General features: G+C 36.0%; 2 long non-coding RNA genes across 2 annotated transcripts; both read right to left on the bottom strand.

The window, feature by feature from the left end:
• Positions 1-12,788: 12,788 nt before the first annotated feature.
• Positions 12,789-15,536, bottom strand: LOC128291822 (uncharacterized). The gene is made up of 3 exons (XR_008281751.1): positions 14,859-15,536; positions 13,901-13,942; positions 12,789-13,079 (listed from the first exon to the last, which is right to left on the bottom strand). It is a non-coding gene; the product is annotated as an uncharacterized LOC128291822 (long non-coding RNA).
• Positions 15,537-18,604: 3,068 nt separating this feature from the next.
• Positions 18,605-20,855, bottom strand: LOC128291821 (uncharacterized). The gene is made up of 2 exons (XR_008281750.1): positions 20,656-20,855; positions 18,605-18,846 (listed from the first exon to the last, which is right to left on the bottom strand). It is a non-coding gene; the product is annotated as an uncharacterized LOC128291821 (long non-coding RNA).
• Positions 20,856-21,334: the final 479 nt, after the last annotated feature.

Genomic DNA, 21,334 nt, shown 5'->3' with positions numbered 1-21,334 from the left:
TTTGTAGGTGACAGCACAAGTGGTGGTGGCAATAGCGGCGCTTTGCAGTGGCGGTGGATGTGACCCAAAAACCCTAGGTGCGACACCGAATTTAGGGGGGCTAGGGTTTTTCCTTTTTTTTGTTTTTTTTCTAATTGTGGTTTGGGCTAGGGTTTGGTTGATTGGGTTTAGCTATTGGGTTTTAAAATTTGGCTTTGGGTTTGGGTTGGTTTCGTTTGTAAAAGTTTTGTATTTTGGATATTTAGCCCGGCCAAAATTGGGCTGTACAACAACTATCACAAATTCATTTATCCACACAAATATGATACAAGTATTGTTTTTATTACATTATTTCGCATTACAATATATCTTTATACGAGATCTAAAATTATGGGATGTATTTTAGATTAGTGTTATATTTGTCCTTTAAAAGAATTTTTTTTTTTGTTTATGGCTGGTCAACCCAATTCAAACCAAATTTATGTCTATCACACTTCAATCTTGGGGAAATTCGGTTTAATTAAAAATATAATGTTTAAATTTTGTCAAAATCTTCTCATATTTGAAAATAATTAATTCAAACCCTTTTAGGCTTACTCATATTTTCTAATTTTTAAAATGCTATTTTAATTTAATATTTAATAATTTTATTGTTTCTTTATTATTAAAGTTTTAAATATATACAATTTAACATATTTTAATGTTTGCATTATAATATTATACATCATTATAAATTTAATTTTTATGTAATATAAATTACATTATATATAAAAAGTTTAAAATATTACAAACTTAGAAAATGAGACAGGCTTGGGTCTTGTATTTTAACTTTCTCATATCTTAAATGAATCTAATTTTTATTCATATCTATATTTTGTGCATAATATTTATGCCTAAACCCTTTCAAATATAAAGGGAGACTTAAAGCTTGGACAAGTAACCTGATAAATTTTAAGATATATATATTTATAGAAAAAGAACCCAAAGCCTTTTCACAAAAAAAAAAAAAAAACCTAACTATACTTCAAGTTCAACATTACTAATGCCTATGGCGGCCCACATCCCCTATTAATACATTTGATACTATCAAGATTATGGAAAGTATATTTTCTGACTTGTTAATTAATAAAAGAAGAGGAGTATTTAATACATCATAGAGAGTAATGACTAGCTAGCTAACTAACCAACTGATTAACAAACTGTTAGCCTATTAACTAACTATTAACTAACTTCTATTCATTCCTAACATTCCCCGTGCTACTTGACCCCTGCTCTGTATTTTCAACATCATGTGTAATTATCCTGAGCTGATCCCTGAACTTGTGAAACAGCCCTGCAGATAGAGGTTTTGTAAATACATCTGCAACTTGCTCATGACTTGGAACATGTCCAACTTGAAACACGTCTTGAGAAACTTTTTCCCGCACGAGGAACAAGTCTAATTCGACGTGCTTAAACTTTGAATGCATAACTGGATTTCCTGCAACGGCCACAGCAGCTAAGCTATCACATCATAGTAGAGCTTTGCCCTTAGTAGAGGCTACTAATTCAGATAACAAGGACTGAATCCAAACCATCTCAGTAGCGACATGAGTGAGGCAGCGATATTCGGCCTTAGCTGTAGAACGTGAGACCACCTACTACTTTCGAGAGCTCTAGGAGACAGGATTACCTCCTATAAAAACACAGAACTGGACATTGACCGACGATCACCACTGTTAGATCCCCAACTAGCATCTGAGAAGCCTTTAAGGAGAAATTTTGGTCTCCTATTGAACTGGATACCATAACCCAAAATCCCTTTCAAATAACGCAAAATGCGTTTGACAGCTTTAAAATGTAGATCAGATGGTTTGTATATGAACTGGCAAACTTTGTTAACAGAGAATGCTATATCAGGCTTGGTTATGACGACATACTGTAAGGCACCAACTATACTTCTGTACATCTTTGCATCCTTAACTGGAATACCTTCAGTAGCAGTCAAATGGCAGGTCGTTGTCATGGGCGTAGGTGAAGCATTCGATTTATCCATGGAAGCCCGTGTAAGGAGATCAAGTATATTCTTCCTTTGACTAAGGAAAATCCCATGTGGTGTACAATTGAGCTCAATGCTGAGAAAATAACTCAACCTTCCTAGGTCTTTAAGGGAAAATTGAACATCAAGCTTTTTAACAAAGCAATCAATAGCTTGAGAATCTATCCCAGTAATAATTATGTTGTCAACATAAACAAGGACATAGAGCAGTTGAGACCCTAACCAATGAACAAATAGAGAATTATCAGCCTTTGAAGCAATAAAATTGGCATCAATAAGAAACTCCCTGAGCTTGTGAAACCAGGCTCGTGGTGCCTGCTTTAGACTGTATAGTGCTTTCCTTAGTCGACAGACCAACTGTTGATCCGCACTCCCTTGTTGTTCAAAACCAGGCGGTTGAACCATGTATATTTCTTCTTGTAGATCTCTATTCAAAAAAGCATTGGTAATGTCCACTTGTCGAAGGGGCCAGCCCATGGAAACCGCGAGAGCCAGAAGTACCCGAATGGTGGTTGGTTTGACTACAGGGCTGAAGGTTTCTTGAAAATCAACCCCATTTTCCTGAAGATACCCTTTGACAACAAACCGACCTTTGTACCGAGCAACAGACCCATCAACATGTCTTTTAATCTTGAAAATCCACTTACAACCGATAGCCCGTCGACCTTCAGGTAAGGGAAAAAGATCCCATGTATGATTTGCAAGCAAAGCCTCATACTCTTTGTGTGCAGTTGCTGTCCACGCAGGACTCTTGAATGCTTCAACAATAGAAGTGGGTTCCTACTCTGTTAAAATGGAAGCAAAAACCTTAGGCTTAAATATGCCATTTTTGGAGCGAGTACTCATGGGATGAACATTCTCAGTAGGAATAATTTGAGCAAGCGAAGAAGACTGAGGAGTAGCAAGCGAAGGCTCTACAAGAGAATGTGTTGTACTAGGAATGACAGGAGAATTCTGAAAACCAGAATGATGAGTAGGAGACTGAAGGCCAGAAGGTTGAATTGAGCCAGAAAGTTGAATTGAGCTGGCCATAGGAGACAGGATGACTTGGTCAAACCCAGAAGAATTATTCGGTGAAATGTCTATAGCAACTACCAAAGGAAGGCTTAACTTGTGACGAGAAGAATCGAAGGAAGCAGAACCAGAGTGAAAAAAGGAACCAACTCGAAAAGGAAAGCTCGTCTCATCAAACGTAACATGACGAGAAAGAAACATGCGGCCATCTGGATCCAGACACTGATACCCCTTCCGATTTGGATCTACGCCAAGAAATATGCACTATCTGGACCGAAACTCCAGCTTGTGATTTTGACACGGCCTTAAACACGAAAAACAAGTACAACCAAAAACCTTTAAATGAGAATAAGTAGGTCGTGCTTTGTAAAGTACCTTATAAGGACTTTTCTTCTGGAGAAGTGGAGTAGGGAGCCGGTTTAACAAATGAATCGCATGAGAAAAAGCCTGAGACCAGAAATCCAAAGGTAATGAAGCTTGTGCGAGAAGCGTTAACCCTATGTCAACAAGATGTCGATGCTTTCATTCAACCACTCCATTCTGCTCGGAAGTGTGGGGAAAAGTTATCCTATGTTGAATTCCAAGACGAGATAGCTCCTTAGACAACGACCGATATTTACCCCTAATCGATTTGAAGTCGTTTAATCGAACAACCAAATTGAACTTGAACCATGGCATTAAACCATAGAAAGTACTGGAAGACCTCTGACTTTGACTGTAGAAAATACACCCATGTATACCTGCTATGTATGTCTACAAAAGAGACATAATAAACAAAACCATTTGACTTTAGATGAGCAGGGCCCCAAACAACAGATTCCACTAATTCAAAAAGTGACGAATACAAGGTTTGTAATGAACTAAATGGCAGCTTATGAGCCTTGCCTAACTGGAAAGCTGAAAAAATAGTAGACAAGATACTACGTTTGAAAGGAATATTACAATTTTTTAAAACATTAATAAGAACATTGGTACATGGGTGGCCTAGTCGATTATGCTACAAAGTAGGTGAAGGCATGAGTTGATTTGTGTAGAAACACATCGAGCTGGACTGAGGAATACCACGTTTGCTGGAAACTGGCGGTCTAGAGATATCAAACTTGTAGAGACCATTATGCATGCGGCTCACTAGGAGAGGTTTCCTGGTTTGAATATCCTTTACAAAGAAAAATAATGGGTGAAATTCAAAATAAACAGCATTATCCTTGGCAAATTGAGCAACCGAGAGCAAGTTCTTGCACACAGTAGGGACGTGTAGAGCATGTTTCAGGCAAAAAACCCGAGAACCAGCCTGTATACTAGATGAGCCTATATTGGCAATCAAAACAGAAGCACCATTACCCATAGAAATATGTCTCATACCTGTATAAGGAGAAACCGCTGAAAGAGTTGTCATGCCAGGGGTGATATGGTTAGTTGCCCAGAATCTGGATACTGGGCCTGATCATGAGTAGTAGACGACTGCTGTCGAGGAGATGCAACAGCGTCCTGACAAGAAGTACTACAAGAAGAAGAGCCCCCTTAATCATTGAGTTGATGGTAATTAACCGTCATGGACTGGTGCGGATTAACTCCCGAAAATGTTTCATCAAATCGATGGTAGCATGTTTGAACTAAGTGACCAATTTTGCCACATAATTGACATTACGGTTTAGATTGAGACCAACCTCTACCAGTGCCACGCGCCCTGCCACAAGACCAACCACGGCCTCGCCCTCTGTGACCATGTCTACACTCGTGATGACAATAGTTTGAAAAAGTGGTTTGTGTTGAAGTAGTGCTGCCCTGCTTTTGGTGAGAGGCGAGATTAGCTTGCAATGGTCCCTCAGTTAGAGAAGCCAACTGTCAAGTTTCACAGTCAAGAAGCATCTCTGTTAACAGCTCAAGAGACATCGGTGTAGCAGATGCAAGCACTCGTATAGATTCATACTTCAAAGAAAGACCAGCCAGTACAATGCTGACTTGTTCTTGCTCCCTGACCATACTGCCGGCAGCATTGATACTATCACTAAGACTTTTCACTTTATTCAAATATTCTTTGACAGTAAGACTTCTTTTCTTGAAAGAGTACAATGCATGGCGCATGCTGGAGAGTTTGATGTTGGATTTCGCCCCAAAAATTTTTGTAATCGTAGACCAAATTTCATAACTGGTCTTGATCGATGTACGATGGATCAAAACTTTATCAGTGACAATGGAAAGCAACCAAGAAGCTAGGAATTTATCCTACTTTTTATGAACCAAAACAAAGGATTATCAACATACTGTCTGTCGGGTCCAGGTAGATGGGTAGATGGAACAGGAGCTGTACCAAGTACAAACCCTTCAAGATCATAGCTTTCAAGAATTAACAAGATTTGGTGCTTCCATAATAAGAAGTTGTGCTCCCCCAGTTTGATAGTATCGTGTTTAGAAAAGTAGTGAATATTTTGTAAAGACATGCTATTAAGACCTTGAGAGTGAGTAGCCCCTTCAACATTAGACGAATGGCGAGGTATTTCAGTCGCCATGAGAAAGAAACCCGAGAAAAAAAAATATGAAAAAAAAATGAGCTAACACAAGAAAGACCATAGCTCAGATACTATATCAAGATTATGGAAAGTATATTTTCCAACTTGCTCATTAATAAAAGAAGAGGAGTATTTAATACATCATAGAGAGTAATGACTAGCTGGCTAACTAACCAACTGATTAACAGACTGTTAGCCTATTAACTCACTATTAACTAAATTCTATTCACTACTAACAGATATGCTAACAGAAGGCCTTTCCATTATATGCACATAATAGTCATTTTCCAATCCATATTTTGTTAGAGAATTAACTGCTACATTTGCTTCTTTCAACACGTGACTAATAGTTATTGTCGGCTCCCTATTGTTGAGTTCATTAATAGTACATACAAGAGAAAAATTATTCCTTTGGTACCCACTTGAGTTCAACATGTTTACAAGTTTATTATAACTTTCAAATAGAAGGTTCCTAATATCTGCATCCCATGCCAATCTCAGACCACCATAGATGGCCCCAAGTCCACTTGAAGAACTAAACCTAGTCCCAAGCTATGGAAGGAACCTACAATCCAATCACACGTGTCATCATGTGATAACTGTCTAACTGATGTAACCATTGTCCTAATCTTAACTGAATCGTCGATGTTAAGCTTAATCCACTCCACATGCAGGGTGGTCCATTTAGACCATCCCCTCCTTTGCCCATTTTGCAATATATCCCTTACATGAGAATTCTTCATGTGTCGAGCCTAAATAATACTCTAATTGAAGATCTCAAATGAGAAAAAAGTTAACCTATTGGAATACGAATGAGTTTCCTTGCCTCCAAACCCACCAACAGATAATACTAAAGAGAGTTTGTCAGTCAATCATGTATGCAGCAATCAATACAACATAAAAGGTTCTCCAACAACTATATCAATGGTAAAACAAAGAAACGTACCTGGTCTATTGTGGGAATCAGAAACTCTATGCTATGGAAATTGTAAAGTAATCCCTCACAAGAAGAAGACATGATTCAATTTCTGCCCATCAAAGCTACACAAGGGATCATCAGTTAAACAACCATTGTATCTATCCATTTTAGTGAACAAATTTTCTTTTGCTAATATCTACTTTGTAACACTCCAAATCCGGCCTAGACGTTATGGCCGAATCTTGGAAATTATATTAAAATGTGCAAAATTATTTGTTTACTTGAAAATAAAGCTTATGAGTTTGAAACGTGAAATTTCGAAGTTTGACTAATTTTATTTCTTCGAAAAATATTTGGTAAAATTTATTTTTTAAAAAAAGAAAGAAAAGCGTCATTTAATTGTAATGTTGTTTGAAAACATTTTAAATACTAATGTTCTTATATTATAATTATAAAATGATTTTTATAAAGAAATTTGCAGTGGATTTTCATAAAACTATTTAGAAAATTTACGAATATTATTTTGTTTATAATTTAAGAAAAACATAATAAATTTGGGAAAATGACATTATCAAAGATACTTAAAATCCCATAATATTATATGCATACATGATCGTTTTAAAGTCATAAAAATAAAACCACAAACCAACTAGAGGTAAATTCCAAAGTCAAAAGTCCAAAAGTCCACAAACCCAAACCCAAAATCCAATTAAGTTAAAATCCATAAAAATATCCATGTAATAAAATATATTCTGAGAGGCTCCACTGAGTGCTGATCCAAGTCCTATGTTTAAATGTTATCTGAAAGGTTGAAACACTAATGGGGTGAGCTTTTACGCCTAGTGTGAGATTAACACAAACTCAATCACATACTTTATAAACATATACGATAAATAATCATAAAATCATATAACTCAAATTTCATAAATATATCATGCATGATTGTGTCAATGCACATTTTGTAAAAAGGATGCAAGTTTTTAAAAAACGGCCCTACCTATTCTCGCTACACGTTGTAAACTCAAAATTATATAGGTTTTTTTATTATATATTTTTATCATATTTTTACTTAATAAATATGTTTATCTTGAGTAACTGTTATTAAAATAAGTGAATTTTACTTAATTAGTAGTATTAGGCATGAATTTATAGAGTATGTGAAATTGTGCTTAATTACATGTTTTTGTACATATTTTATATTATTTCATATTAATTTATTAATATGTGATTTTTCACTATGTAGGAGGGCCATTGAAGATGTGATTAACATGAATGAAACATGGACATGCACAAACCAATCCATGTGGACAGCAATACCATGTGTCGAAACCATTTTTTTTATTTTAAAAAAAAGGGGATTGACTTTAAAACAAGGTATCGACTTTGAAGCAAAGTATGGAGTCGCCACCAATCTTTTTGGTTTAGGTGTGATCGGATCACCTAATAAAACCTTTTATTTTATTAAAATATCAATTTTGGCCTACGGAATTTGAGAAAATAGGTTCGGGAGTCAGCTACGTACGAGGAAGGATTAGCACCCTCATTACGCCCAAAATTGGTCCAAATTGATTAAATAATGTCCTTATGTCTAAAATTTTAAAAAGATTTTGAAATACAATTTCTTTTAAAACATTTGAATAACTCAAATTGGACGTTAAAAATCTCTCGTTTCGAAGGAATACAATATCACATCTAGCACGTTAGGACATGACCTTTTAAACCCTCGAACCCACGAGCAAGTCTTGATTTCCAAAAGCTCATACATTTGCTAATTACAAAAGGATATTCGATTATTTGATCCAACGAAAAAACCGAAACCAACACGTTAGGGCACGATTTCTCTGATTTCCAAACATAGAACATTCCCTTGTTTTAAAATTTAGAAAACACGGATGAAATTTTAAAGGAATATTTGATTATTTTGGACAAATGAAAGATCAAAACCCAGCACGTTAGGGTACGATTTCCCAAATTTTCAAACATCAAACATCACATTTGTTTTGGGGGATTTTCAAATAAAAAATTATAAAAACCAAATCAAAATATACTTGTTTCGTTTGTTTGGGGATAAAAGACAATTGATATTGAGTGAATATGGGAATTAGAAACATGATGCAATAACAAGAAATAAAAACATAATTACAAGCATGAAACCATAATATGTGAATACAACACTATTCAAATGAATGAAAAAGATATTAATACAAGTATGCAATTTGAAATACAAATAACAATAATCCCACAATCCTATTTTGAAAGTAAACTAGCATTGATAATGAAAACTAAAATATAGCTAATTAAAAGCAGTTAAAATAAAAATGTGACAAGTTTTCAGACATGAATGAATAAAATTTAAATAATAATACTAACGACTAATAAATAATATGCAACAATAATATGTGAAACAATATGGAAACCAAAAAGCGACGCATAATATGCAAAACAATATGAAAACTTGGAATCAATGTGATATAAACAATTTAAAGACTATTAAATATATGAAAGTTTACAAATGAACAACACATGCTAGGGTTTGAAATAGTTTACATATAAAGAAATAAGAACATAATATATAAATGATTATTAAAATAAATCTTATGAAAGAAAATATTGGAAGTAAATAATGTACAAAATATTTAAAAAAAAAACAAGACATGGCTATTTAAAGTTGATAATATACATACAAATGTAAAAAAAAACATAATTTAGTGTGAATAATATATACAATGATAATATACTAAAGAGTTTTTAATAATGGAATATGTTTTTATGGAATAAACTATATACATAATAAGTTTGAAAGGAAATACGTATATATATGAATAAATTTAAAAGAAAATATAGGCTTAAACATGAAATCAATAATTTATATTGAACAAGACTAGTTTTATCATAAGCAATATCTATAAGAATATATAAGGATAATTAAATTAAATATTATACAAAATTTAAGATAATATAATATAAAATAATGTTTTAAAATAATAGCTATACAATTAAACAAAAAAATCAAATGAAAGTAAAAAAATCAAGTTGAAATAAAGTAAAACTATTAAAATAATTCAAAATATATATAAAAAATAAAAAAATGAATGTTAAGTGAGTTTTAAAAAATGAATGGTACAAAATAAAAAAACTCAATTAAAATCAAATTAAACTAAAAGGGACACTTTATAAATAAAATAAACCATTGTAATTAAAAAAAGGACTAAAGCGCAATGCTTACGAATGCCCAGGGATCAAAACTGGAAATGTTCCAGCTCCCAAAACACTGCATTTGAGTGCGGACCAAATTGAATATATGCGCAACTTACAGAGATTAATTAAAAAACAAAGAAAAACAAACAAAGCCCAATTGAATAACCACGCGAAAGGGAGGGATCAACTGCGCAAATGTTCCCTTTAAGCAGAACGCGCGAATCCTCCTAGGTAATCTAATCGGGTCGGATTGGGCATGGTCTATACGGCACCGTTTTGAAGCCATTGAAATATGCTTAAAATGGCACCGTTTTTGCTTCTTTATAAAGGCTAAAACCAAGCCAAACTCAACCGAATCAACCGTAGCCCCCTTCATTCTCATTTGGAAAACCTTAAATCCCTTCCTTCTAACACCGATTTACCTCCATAATCGGCAACCAGTGCACTCAAGCTTTGAAAGGATTTCTTTTCAGCCTTGAGATCCCTTTTTGGCTTCGATTTCAATGAAGCAAAAGGGAACCCATGGCATATTCGCAAGGTAAGACTTCCTCTTTTTCGTTTTTGAATGCAATAATGAAAGATCCAAAGGACAAAAACCGAAAGAAATTCAAAAATTTCAAGAAACTTGAACTAGAATTCACCTTTAAATTTTGGTCGTTTATTTTTGGATTTCAGTATGCGTAAAAAAAATTACAATGAAAAAGTTCTTGACTTTATAGCCAAAATTCGAAAATAAAAATAAAAATTTTATTTTCCTTCGTATTTGTTGTTGTTCTCTTGTCTGTTTGTAGGTACGTGGTGTGCGTGGCGTGTGTACAAAGCGTACAGAGGCCGTACGGTGGTGGCATTGGAGGCTGGGGGCTACGGCGCGAAAGGTGTAGCTAAGGTTTCTGAAAGTTTAGCATTTTGGGCCTCTAGTTCTAGGGTTTTAGCTGGGTATTGGGCCTTGGGTTAGGATTTGGGTTATGTTTTTGTAATTGGGCCCGTGTAGTTTTGTAATGGACTTGGATTGTTGATTTGGATTTAATTTTATGATAATTTGTTTTTTGGTTTTTGTTTTGTATTTGTATGGGCCCGAGCAGATTTGGGATTGTACACCATGTAACTTGGGTTATGAGGTTGATATTTGATCCAGTAAAAGATGTGCTAAAAGATAGACATGTCTGCTAAATTATTGGACTGAGAAACCGTCCAACAAGGGGGAATTAAAGCCCAGTTTTGGCACAAGTAGATGATTGCCCAAAAGCAAACTTTGGGGTATTTAATTGAAGGTCCTTACAGTTGAAAAATAATAAAAAATCAACCTAACAACTCTGCTGTTGAAACCGTCCACCTTATGGCTATTAATAGCTTTGGTTTGAATTCAAAATAAGGAGACTAAGTCATCCTCTTTTCCTTGAAATGTGGCTGGCCATGTGTGATAGATAAAGAAGGAATTTAAATTCTATTTTTAGCAAACTCTATCCCTTACCTTCACCTATAAATACCACGCACCTATCACTTCTCAAATCGTCCGTTGTCCCTCGTCCCTCATATCTCATTTCTGTTATCTCATTAGCATTTCTCCATATTCTATTTCCTGTCCTTTCCCCTTACATAGCCGCCCATTTCCCTTCCATCTTTTGGCCAACAAAGGCTTTGTCAAAATCATTCTTTGGCTAGCTACCTTAGGAACTCCTTAGCAAAAGAAGCATCGAGCAGAATAGAGGAGCATATCAATCATAATTTATCCGAAAGGCTACTGAACTAAATCAATCAGAATAGATCTGAAAGGCTGCTAAACTGAATAGAGTTTACTCTTTCCTCTTGTTATTTATTTTAATTATGTTTACTTTGAGTTTATTGTTTTTGACATCAACAATGATATTTTAAATCCTATTTGCTAGGATAATTGTGTTAATTCAATAAGATTTATTTTATTCATGTTCAATATGTTTAGGCCTTAGTCAATCATGCTTTCAATTAATATCATGATGCATTTCATTCATATGTGATTGGATGCACTTAGATTAGCTGAGAGATCCTAAAAGTGCAATGTTAAATTTAGACGATGAAGTTATAATTTTATAGTTAATTGGTTAAGCTTTATACAGTCCCAATGAAGACGATAACTCATTTTACTTATTATTTGAATAACTGTGTACACTAGCACAAACTGCGTTACACACACCATAATCGATCGAGTTTTCCCAAAACTTTTTCAACCAGCACACCAAATTGTGAATAGTGTCACAAACGCAGATAAACTGCCATATAATCAAATTCATGGACAAGCCACCAGAGTAGCAGATAAATTGCCATATAGTCATAATCGTAAATAGTGCCACATTAACGCATATAAACTTCCATATACTCCCACCTTTCACATATCCCACCTCATGCATGTGATATGATCAAAATAGTTGAAATCATACAGACATGTTTAACATGCAAATCACATATGTACTCCAGGTACCAAATTTTCACATTTTATTTTAACACAAATATCACATCTGCCAAATAATCACATAACCCGAGAATAAGATGTATATGATTTTCATATTATAAACAAACATCAATAACACACAACATGATTTTCACAAGTGTATGGTTTAGGAAAGATACTTACTTGATAAAAATCTATAAGAATGACTTATCTCACTTTAAAAGTACAACTAGTATCAAAATTTAATCATAATCTAAATATTCATGATTTTAACGATAAAAAAATATAGATTTATTTGTTTAGTGTTAAAACACACACCTGATTTGTAAATCCAATGTGAAACACTCCTTATGAATGCTTTCACTTAGATTTAGTGTAGGACCCCAAACTCGGCCCAAAAGTTATGGCCGGATCCGGCATGCCACATCAAAAACGTAAAAAAAAATTTCCATTCTAAGTCCAGAAAATCGTACTTGATGTTCAAAAGATTAATTCATTAAGGGTTAAAGTGAATGGAAGCTGTGCACCAGGTAGGAAACTGGAAAAGAGGTGGTGAGTCCATCGGACTGCTTAAGTACCAAGCTCCCTTCGGATCCAATCCTAGACATGCATACCGCCATTACCACACCTTAACGTCATGGATATTTCTAGGAAACCGATTCGATTAGGTCATTTTTAGGAAAAGTGATTAATTTTGGAAAATACTTTCATTGCGGAAGCTTTGCTTGTTGTCGTGTTATTTTGAAATCAACTGTTGTTTTTGAAAACGCCCCCTAAAGCTATCCAATTTCAACAGTTAAAATAAGTATTACCTATCTTAGTAATACATATTAAAAACCATCAAAAATAAATAAGCGGCCTTATTACATTTAAAAGGCCAAAACCTCAAACGTAAATAAAAGGATGTCCAATTCACCAGAAGAAAATCAAACTTTCAGAACGGGTGGCCACTCCGAATTCCCTCACAGCTCCAAGCCCACTATAGTTGGGGATTTCCTGCGTGGATGAAAATAAAAAGGGTGAGTTTGGGGAAACTCAGTGTGTAAATTAACCCAACCATATCCTATATTAGCTCAAACCACAGAAATAGAATAAGTTGGCCTTAGCCTGAATGCAATTCTAATAAAGCCCATAGGCCCATAGCGAGCGAGCAGATATTACATGTTTATGCAGAAACCCAACCATATCCAACTGTATACACCCCCATACCAACCTTACACCGTGTGGGGAGACAACTCCACCACAGAATTTGCAGCATGGCTGCTAGAACAGATAATGTGACAGAGTCACCAGATACAGATAATCGTGGCAGAGCCACCAGAACAGATATATGTGGCGAGCCACCAGATCGATATTTGTGGCATAGCCACCGAACGCTTCCTCCATAATATAACCCATGTCCCATGCAATGATATATAATCATGGCATACATCATACGTAATCGGATCGTCATGCTTTTCACCAAAATTAACCCTAGGGTATAATGAAATTTTCCATACATAGGGTATTATAGTAATTTAGCTACTTTTAGGGTTTTTATGCATATCCTAACTATTTACGTACTATCGAACACTTACACGATATACTTACGAATTGGGCCCGTTGGCCCATGAACCCGATCTTTGGCCCATTAAGCCCAAATTATCAAAATGTACGAAATCGCGTCTTGCAATTTATTACTTTAGATTACCAAATATACAAACCCAACTATCTTACGAGCATTCGCACACTCGCAAATTCCCAAAATACCGACTTTTCGGCATTTCGGCTTTTCGGCTTTTGCCAATCTATTCTATGAGAGGGTGTCAGTTACACACCTGTTTGCGACGATATGCTGACGAGATCCTTACACGAACCGCCTACAATTGGATTACTAACACGTTAATCTAACTATTCAAATAAAAACAACGTATTAACCCCTTACAATATTCGGCCAGCCACACCTATAGATCATAGTAAGCTTATAAGAAATCAATAAGCAACTCATTAACAAATTTTTGTCAATGTTTACCACATAATCATAATTTCACTACAAGCTGTCTTCCTGAGCAATAGTCACTAAATTATTTATAACTGGAGCTACAAAACTCCAAATCAAGTGCCGTTAATTTTCCCTGAAAATAGACTCATATATATTTTATCCATAAAATTTTCAGAATTTTTGGTATGGCCAATCAATACCAGATTTTTCTTAAAGTTTCCCATGTTTCACTGTTTGACTAATCTGACCACTCTTCATTACAAATCAAATTTCTCATTGTACAGAATTCAAAATATGTTCTCGTTTATTCCATTTGAAACTAGACTCATTAAGCTTTAATTACATAATTTATACAGCTTCTAACTCATCTCCCACAATTTATGGTGATTTTCCAAAGTCACATTACTGCTGCTGTGCCAAGCAGATTTATTACCAAATCACTCTTTCACACATACCTTGCATGCTTGTTATTTAAACATGTATATCACCAATCAATCATCACATATCTATGATTTTACTTAAGTATAATCTCCATTTCATCATTTTAAAGCACAACATGTTAGCCGATTTTTCCCTTTAGCATCTAAGGCACATGCATGCTCATTTGTTTGGCTCAACTTCACCTATCTTCCATTTTTCATCAAAAGAACATGAAACAACAACCATTTCCTTCATTTTAATTCATGACTAAATGCTCACAACACAACTAAAAACCAAAATATGCTTCAAGAGTTAAGGTAGAATCAAGAAGAACTCATGAACCTCAAAATAAAAGCAAACTACCATGAACTTACCTTCAATTTTCTTCCCCAAGTGACCGAACATTCAAGAGCTTTCTCCTCTCCTTTCTCTTCTCTAACTTTAGGCTATGATGAACAAAGATGGACAAAACTTTGTTCTTTTCACCCCTTTTTCTTTTAATAAAACTTCATATTTCATCCATTTAATTCTTTAATACAAAAGACATGAAATTCTTATCATGAAACATTTACCTAACCCATTATCATGAAACATTTACCTAACCGATTATCATGAAACATTTACCTAACCCATTATCATGGAACATTTACCTAACCCATTATCATGGAACATTTACCTAACCTATTATCATGGAACATTTACCTAACCTATTATCAATTTGTATGAATTTGTACCATAAATTATGGATATCAAGTGTACATTTTGTCTACAACAATATGATGACCAGCCACTACATGTAAAATGGGAGGTTTGTCATGCAAATCCTCCTATTTTGCACTCCTATTTATTTGGCCACTTCAATTTAGCCTATAGCATTTTCAAACATTTTCACATAGGTTCTATTTCATAATTTCACCCCCTTTTTCTTATGGAACAAAAATTAACTAAAATTGTCGGGTTCTATCTTAAGCTTGGGCTTTCTAGAGGCCCACTAACATAATTAAACCTATGCCAACATTCACAGGATTCCCGAAAATTGGGGCGTTACAACTCTACCCTTCTTAAAGAAATTTCGTCCTCGAAATTTACCTAATCCAAACAGATGAGGGTATTGCTGTTGCATCGTCTCTTCTGGCTCCCAAACTCAGAAGTTTCCCCTCCCTTAACTTGTTGAAAACGAGTGACCAAAGACTCATCGTTCAACTGTTTTTCGTTAATCTGATCCACCCAGGTTGGCCTCACTTGCAACTCAGCCAACAGACTTCCATCATCATATAGACTCAGACGAGCAAACATTGCTCTCAGATTAGATACAGCTCTACGACTTAGAGCATCGGCTACCACATTAGCCTTGCTTGGGTGATACTCGATCGAACAGTCATAATCCTTAAGCAACTCAATCCATCTTCTTTGCCTAAGGTTCAGCTCCTTCTGAGTCAACAAATACTTAAGACTCTTATGGTCAGTGTATATAATACACCTTTCTCCTTACAAGTAATGCCTCCAAATCTTAAGTGCAAATATCACTGCTGCCAACTCTAAATCATGAGTCAAATAGTTTTCCCTCATGAGGCTTAAGCTATCGTGATGCATATGCAACCACCTTACCCTCTTGCATTAACACGCAGCCCAAACCCACGTGTGATGCGTCACTGTACACAGTAAAATCCTTCCCAGACTCCGAATGAATCAACACAGGTGCTTCAGTCAGAACTTTCTTCAACTTCTCAAAAGCTTCCTGCTGTTTCTCAGTCCATACAAATGGTACTCCTTTCCTTATGTGTTTTGTCAGAGGTGCTGCCATCACAGAAAAACCTTCCACAAACCTTCTGTAGTATCCTGCTAGTCCTAAAAAACTCCGTATTTCTGACACTGACCTAGGCGGCTTCCACTCCAAAATCGCTTCAATTTTCCGAGGGTCCACCTTAATCCCTCGCCAGAGACCACATGTCCTAAGAAGGTTACCTCCCTCAACCAAAATTCACACTTGTTGAACTTCGCAAAGAGTTCCTTCTCCCTTAATACTTACAGCACTATACGGAGATGCTCATCATGTTTCGTTTCAGTTTCAGAATATACCAGGATATCGTCAATAAAGACTACTACGAACTGATCCAAAAATAGTTGGAACACACGATTCATCAGATCCATAAACGCTGCAGGAGCGTTCGTTAGTCCAAATGGCATAACTAGAAACTCGTAATGACCATACTGAGTCCTGAATGTCATCTTTTGGATATCTGCCTCCTTGACCCTTAACTGATGATATCCAGATCGAAGGTCGATCTTGGAAAATACAGAAGCTCCTCTAAGCTGGTTGAATAGATCGCCAATCCTTGGCAGTGGATACTTATTCTTAATTGTCAGTTTGTTCAACTGGCGATAATCAATGCACATTCGCATTGTACCATCTTTCTTCTTCACGAATAGTACCGGTGCTCCCCATAGAGACACGCTTGGCCTAATGAAGCCCTTATCCAACAACTCTTGAATTTGAGCCTTTAACTCCACTAACTCCTTCGGTGCCATTCTATATGGTGCGATGGACACAGGCGCCGTTCCAGGCAACAAATTTATTCCAAACTCAACTTCTCGGTTCGGAGGCAATCCTGGAAGCTCCTCCGGAAAAACATCTTGGAACTCCTTTACGGTCCTAACCTTATCCGCTGTCAATCCCTCCTCTTCTGACTGTCTTACAAATACCAAATAGACCTCACAACCTTTTCGAATCCACTTTTCGGCTCTTAATGCCGACACCACATTGGACAAATAATCCCTTCGCTCACCTATCACCATAACCTCCTCATCCTTTGTGGTCCTTAACACCATTCATTTAGCAGCACAATCCGGAGTCGCCTTATGCTTAACAAGCCAGTCCATTCCCAAAATGAGATCAAACTCTCCGAATGGTAACTCCATCAGATCTTCAGGGAAAATCTTACCTTGAGTTTCTAAGGGTACATTCCTATATAGTTTGTCTACCCTAACCGAGTGACCCAAGGGACTTAGTACAGATACCCCACTCAGAATTTCCTCAAAGTAGTCCAAGTCGTCCATAATCCGTTCTCTGGCCTCCAACCAATATTCCGCCACATTCGGGGCTATACCAGACACGCCCTTAAAGTTCTTCGTTCCGTTAGTCCCGAAGTCATTCAGAAATAGATCCACAATTTCGTTGCGAACTTGCTCGCAACCCTTTCCGAACACGAAGCATTGCTCATTACGAGGGCATCATCCTCGACACAGTCATGAGACTCTACCTCTGTTGCCGGTGGTACCGGTGCATCCACCGACGGCATATGTCTCGAAGACGAAGATCTCGCTCGAGCACTTCCTCGGCTCCGTCCACGGCCTCTTGTACTCATATCGTATTATCTTGATTACAAATTTTTATGCATCAATTAATATTCCAGTGTTTATTACAGATGTTTTATGAATCGACGAGAGTTCGAGTTTGTTTTCGCAGAATCGAAGTCTAGCTACGATTTGATTTCTTATCGATTTTCCTATGGTTTCAGATCATCCTATTTAGAGTATCCTAGCGGGATTATAGTACGACAGATAATTCAGGAAAATATTTAGAAAAATTCGAATACTTACAGACTTGAGCCGAGATTGAATGCCACCTTCTAAAATCTAAATTCGAAAATTGAGTTTTTCGCATTCTTTATAAAATTTTCGCTTTGAAAATCTTTGTTTTGTAAACCCATTCCACAGTAGAGTTGTTGCAACCTAGGCTCGATACCACTAAATGTAGCACCCCAAACCCGCCCAAAAGTTATGGCGGATCCGCATGCCACATTAAAAACGTAAAAAAATTTCCATTCTAAGTCCGAAAATCGTACTTGATGTTCAAAAGATTAATTCATTAAGGGTTAAAGTGAATGGAAGTCATGCACCGGTAGGAAGCGGAAAGAGGTGGTGAGTCCATCGGATCGCTAAGTACCAAGCTCCTTCGGATCCAATCCTAGACATGCATACCGCCATTGCCACACCTTAACGTCATGGATATTTCTAGGAAACCGATTCGATTAGGTCATTTTAGGAAAAGTGATTAATTTTGGAAAATACTTTCATTGCGAAAGCTTTGCTTGTTGTCGTGTTATTTTGAAATCAACTGTTGTTTTTGAAAACGCCCCCTAAAGCTATCCAATTTCAACAGTTAAAATAAGTATTACCTATCTTAGTAATACATATTAAAAACCATCAAAAATAAATAAGCGGCCTTATTACATTTAAAAGCCCAAAACCTCAAAAGTAAATAAAAGGATGTCCAATTCACCAGAAGAAAATCAAACTTTCAGAATGGGTGGCCACTCCGAATTCCCTCACAGCTCCAAGCCCACTATGGTTGGGGATTTCCTGCGTGGATGAAAATAAAAGGGGTGAGTTTGGGGAAACTCAGTGTGTAAATTAACCCAACCATAGCTTATATTAGCTCAAACCACAGAAATAGAATAAGTTGGCCTTAGCCTGCAGCAATTGAAATAAAGCCCATAGGCCCATAGCAGAACAGAACATATGTTACATGTTTATGCAGAAACCCAACCATATCCAACCGTATACACCCCCATACCAACCTTACACCGTGTGGGGAGACAACTCGACCCACCCAACCGCTACACACCACAGAATTTGCAGCATGGCTGCCATAACAAATAATGTGACAGAGTCACCAGATACAGATAATCGTGGCAGAGCCACCAGAATAAATATATGTGGCAGAGCCACCAGATCAGATATTTGTGGCATAGCCACCAGAACGCTTCCTCCATAATATAACCCATGTCCCATGCAACAGATATATAATCATGGCATACATCATACAGAATCAGATCGTCATGCTTTTCAGTCAAAATTAACCCTAGGGGTATAACAGAAATTTTCCATACATAGGGGTATTATAGTAATTTAGCTACTTTTAGGGTTTTTATGCATATCCTAACTATTTACGTACTATCGAACACTTACACAAGATACTTACGAATTGGGCCCGTTGGCCCATGAACCCGATCTTTGGCCCATTAAGCCCAAATTATCAAAATGTACAAAATCGCGCGTACTGCAGTTTATTACTTTAGATTACCAAATATACAAACCCAACTATCTTACGAGCATTCGCACACTCGCAAATTCCCAAAATACTGACTTTTCGGCATTTCGGCTTTTCGGCTTTTGCCAATCTAGTCTATGAGAGGGTGTCAGTTACACACCTGTTTGCGACGATATGCTGACGAGATCCTCACACGAACCGCCTACAATTGGATTACTAACACGTTAATCTAACTATTCAAATAAAAACTACGTATTAACCCCTTACAATATTCGGCCAACCACACCTATAGATCATAGTAAGCTTATAAGAAATCAATAAGCAACTCATTAACAAATTTTTGTCAATGTTTACCACATAATCATAATTTCACTGCAAGCTGTCTTCCTGAGCAACAGTCACTAAATTATTTATAACTGGAGCTACAAAACTCCAAATCAAGTGACGTTAATTTTCCCTGAAAATAGACTCATATATCTTTTATCCATAAAATTTTCAGAATTTTTGGTATGGCCAATCAATACCAGATTTTTCTTAAAGTTTCCCATGTTTCACTGTTTGACTAATCTGACCACTCTTCATTACGAATCAAATTTCTCATTGTACAGAATTCAAAATATGTTCTTGTTTATTCCATTTGAAACTAGACTCATTAAGCTTTAATTACATAATTTATGTAGCTTCTAACTCATCTCCCACAATTTATGGTGATTTTCCAAAGTCACATTACTGCTGCTGTCCCAAGCAGATTTATTACCAAATCACTCTTTCACACATACCTTGCAAGCTTGTTATTTAAACATGTATATCACCAATCAATCATCACATATCTATGATTTTACTTAAGTATAATCTCCATTTCATCATTTTAAAGCACAACATGTTAGCCGATTTTTCCCTTTAGCATCTAAGGCACATGCATGCTCATTTGTTTGGCTCAACTTCACCTATCTTCCATTTTTCATCAAAAGAACATGAAACAACAACCATTTCCTTCATTTTAATTCATGACTAAATGCTCACAACACAACTAAAAACCAAAATATGCTTCAAGAGTTAAGGTAGAATCAAGAAGAACTCATGAACCTCAAAATAGAAGCAAGGTACCAAGAACTTACCTTCAATTTTCCTCCTCCTAATGACCGAATACTCAAGAGCTTTCTCCTCTCCTTTCTCTTCTCTAACTTTCAGCTATGATGAACAAAGATGGACAAAACTTTGTTCTTTTCACCCCTTTTTCTTTTAATAAAACATCATACTTCATCCATTTAATTCTTTAATACAAAAGACATGAAATTCTTATCATGAAACATTTACCTAACCCATTATCATGAAACATTTACCTAACCGATTATCATGAAACATTTACCTAACCCATTATCATGAAACATTTACCTAACCCATTATCATGGAACATTTACCTAACCTATTATCATGGAACATTTACCTAACCTATTATCAATTTGTATCAATTTGTACCATAAATTATGGATATCAAGTGTACATTTTGTCTACAACAACATGATGACCAGCCACTACATGTAAAATGGGAGGTTTGTCATGCAAATCCTCCTATTTTGCACTCCTATTTATTTGGCCACTTCAATTTAGCCTATAGCATTTTCAAACATTTTCACATAGGTTCTATTTCATAATTTCACCCCCTTTTTCTTATGGAACAAAAATTAACTAAAATTGTCGGGTTCTATCTTAAGCTTGGGCTTTCTAGAGGCCCACTAACATAATTAAACCTATGCCAACATTCACAGGATTCCCGAAAATTGGGGCGTTACATTT

Source organism: Gossypium arboreum, chromosome 4, assembly GCF_025698485.1.
Source record: "Gossypium arboreum isolate Shixiya-1 chromosome 4, ASM2569848v2, whole genome shotgun sequence".
Lineage (NCBI taxonomy): Eukaryota > Viridiplantae > Streptophyta > Magnoliopsida > Malvales > Malvaceae > Gossypium > Gossypium arboreum.
This window is presented reverse-complemented; position numbering and strand designations above follow the sequence as displayed.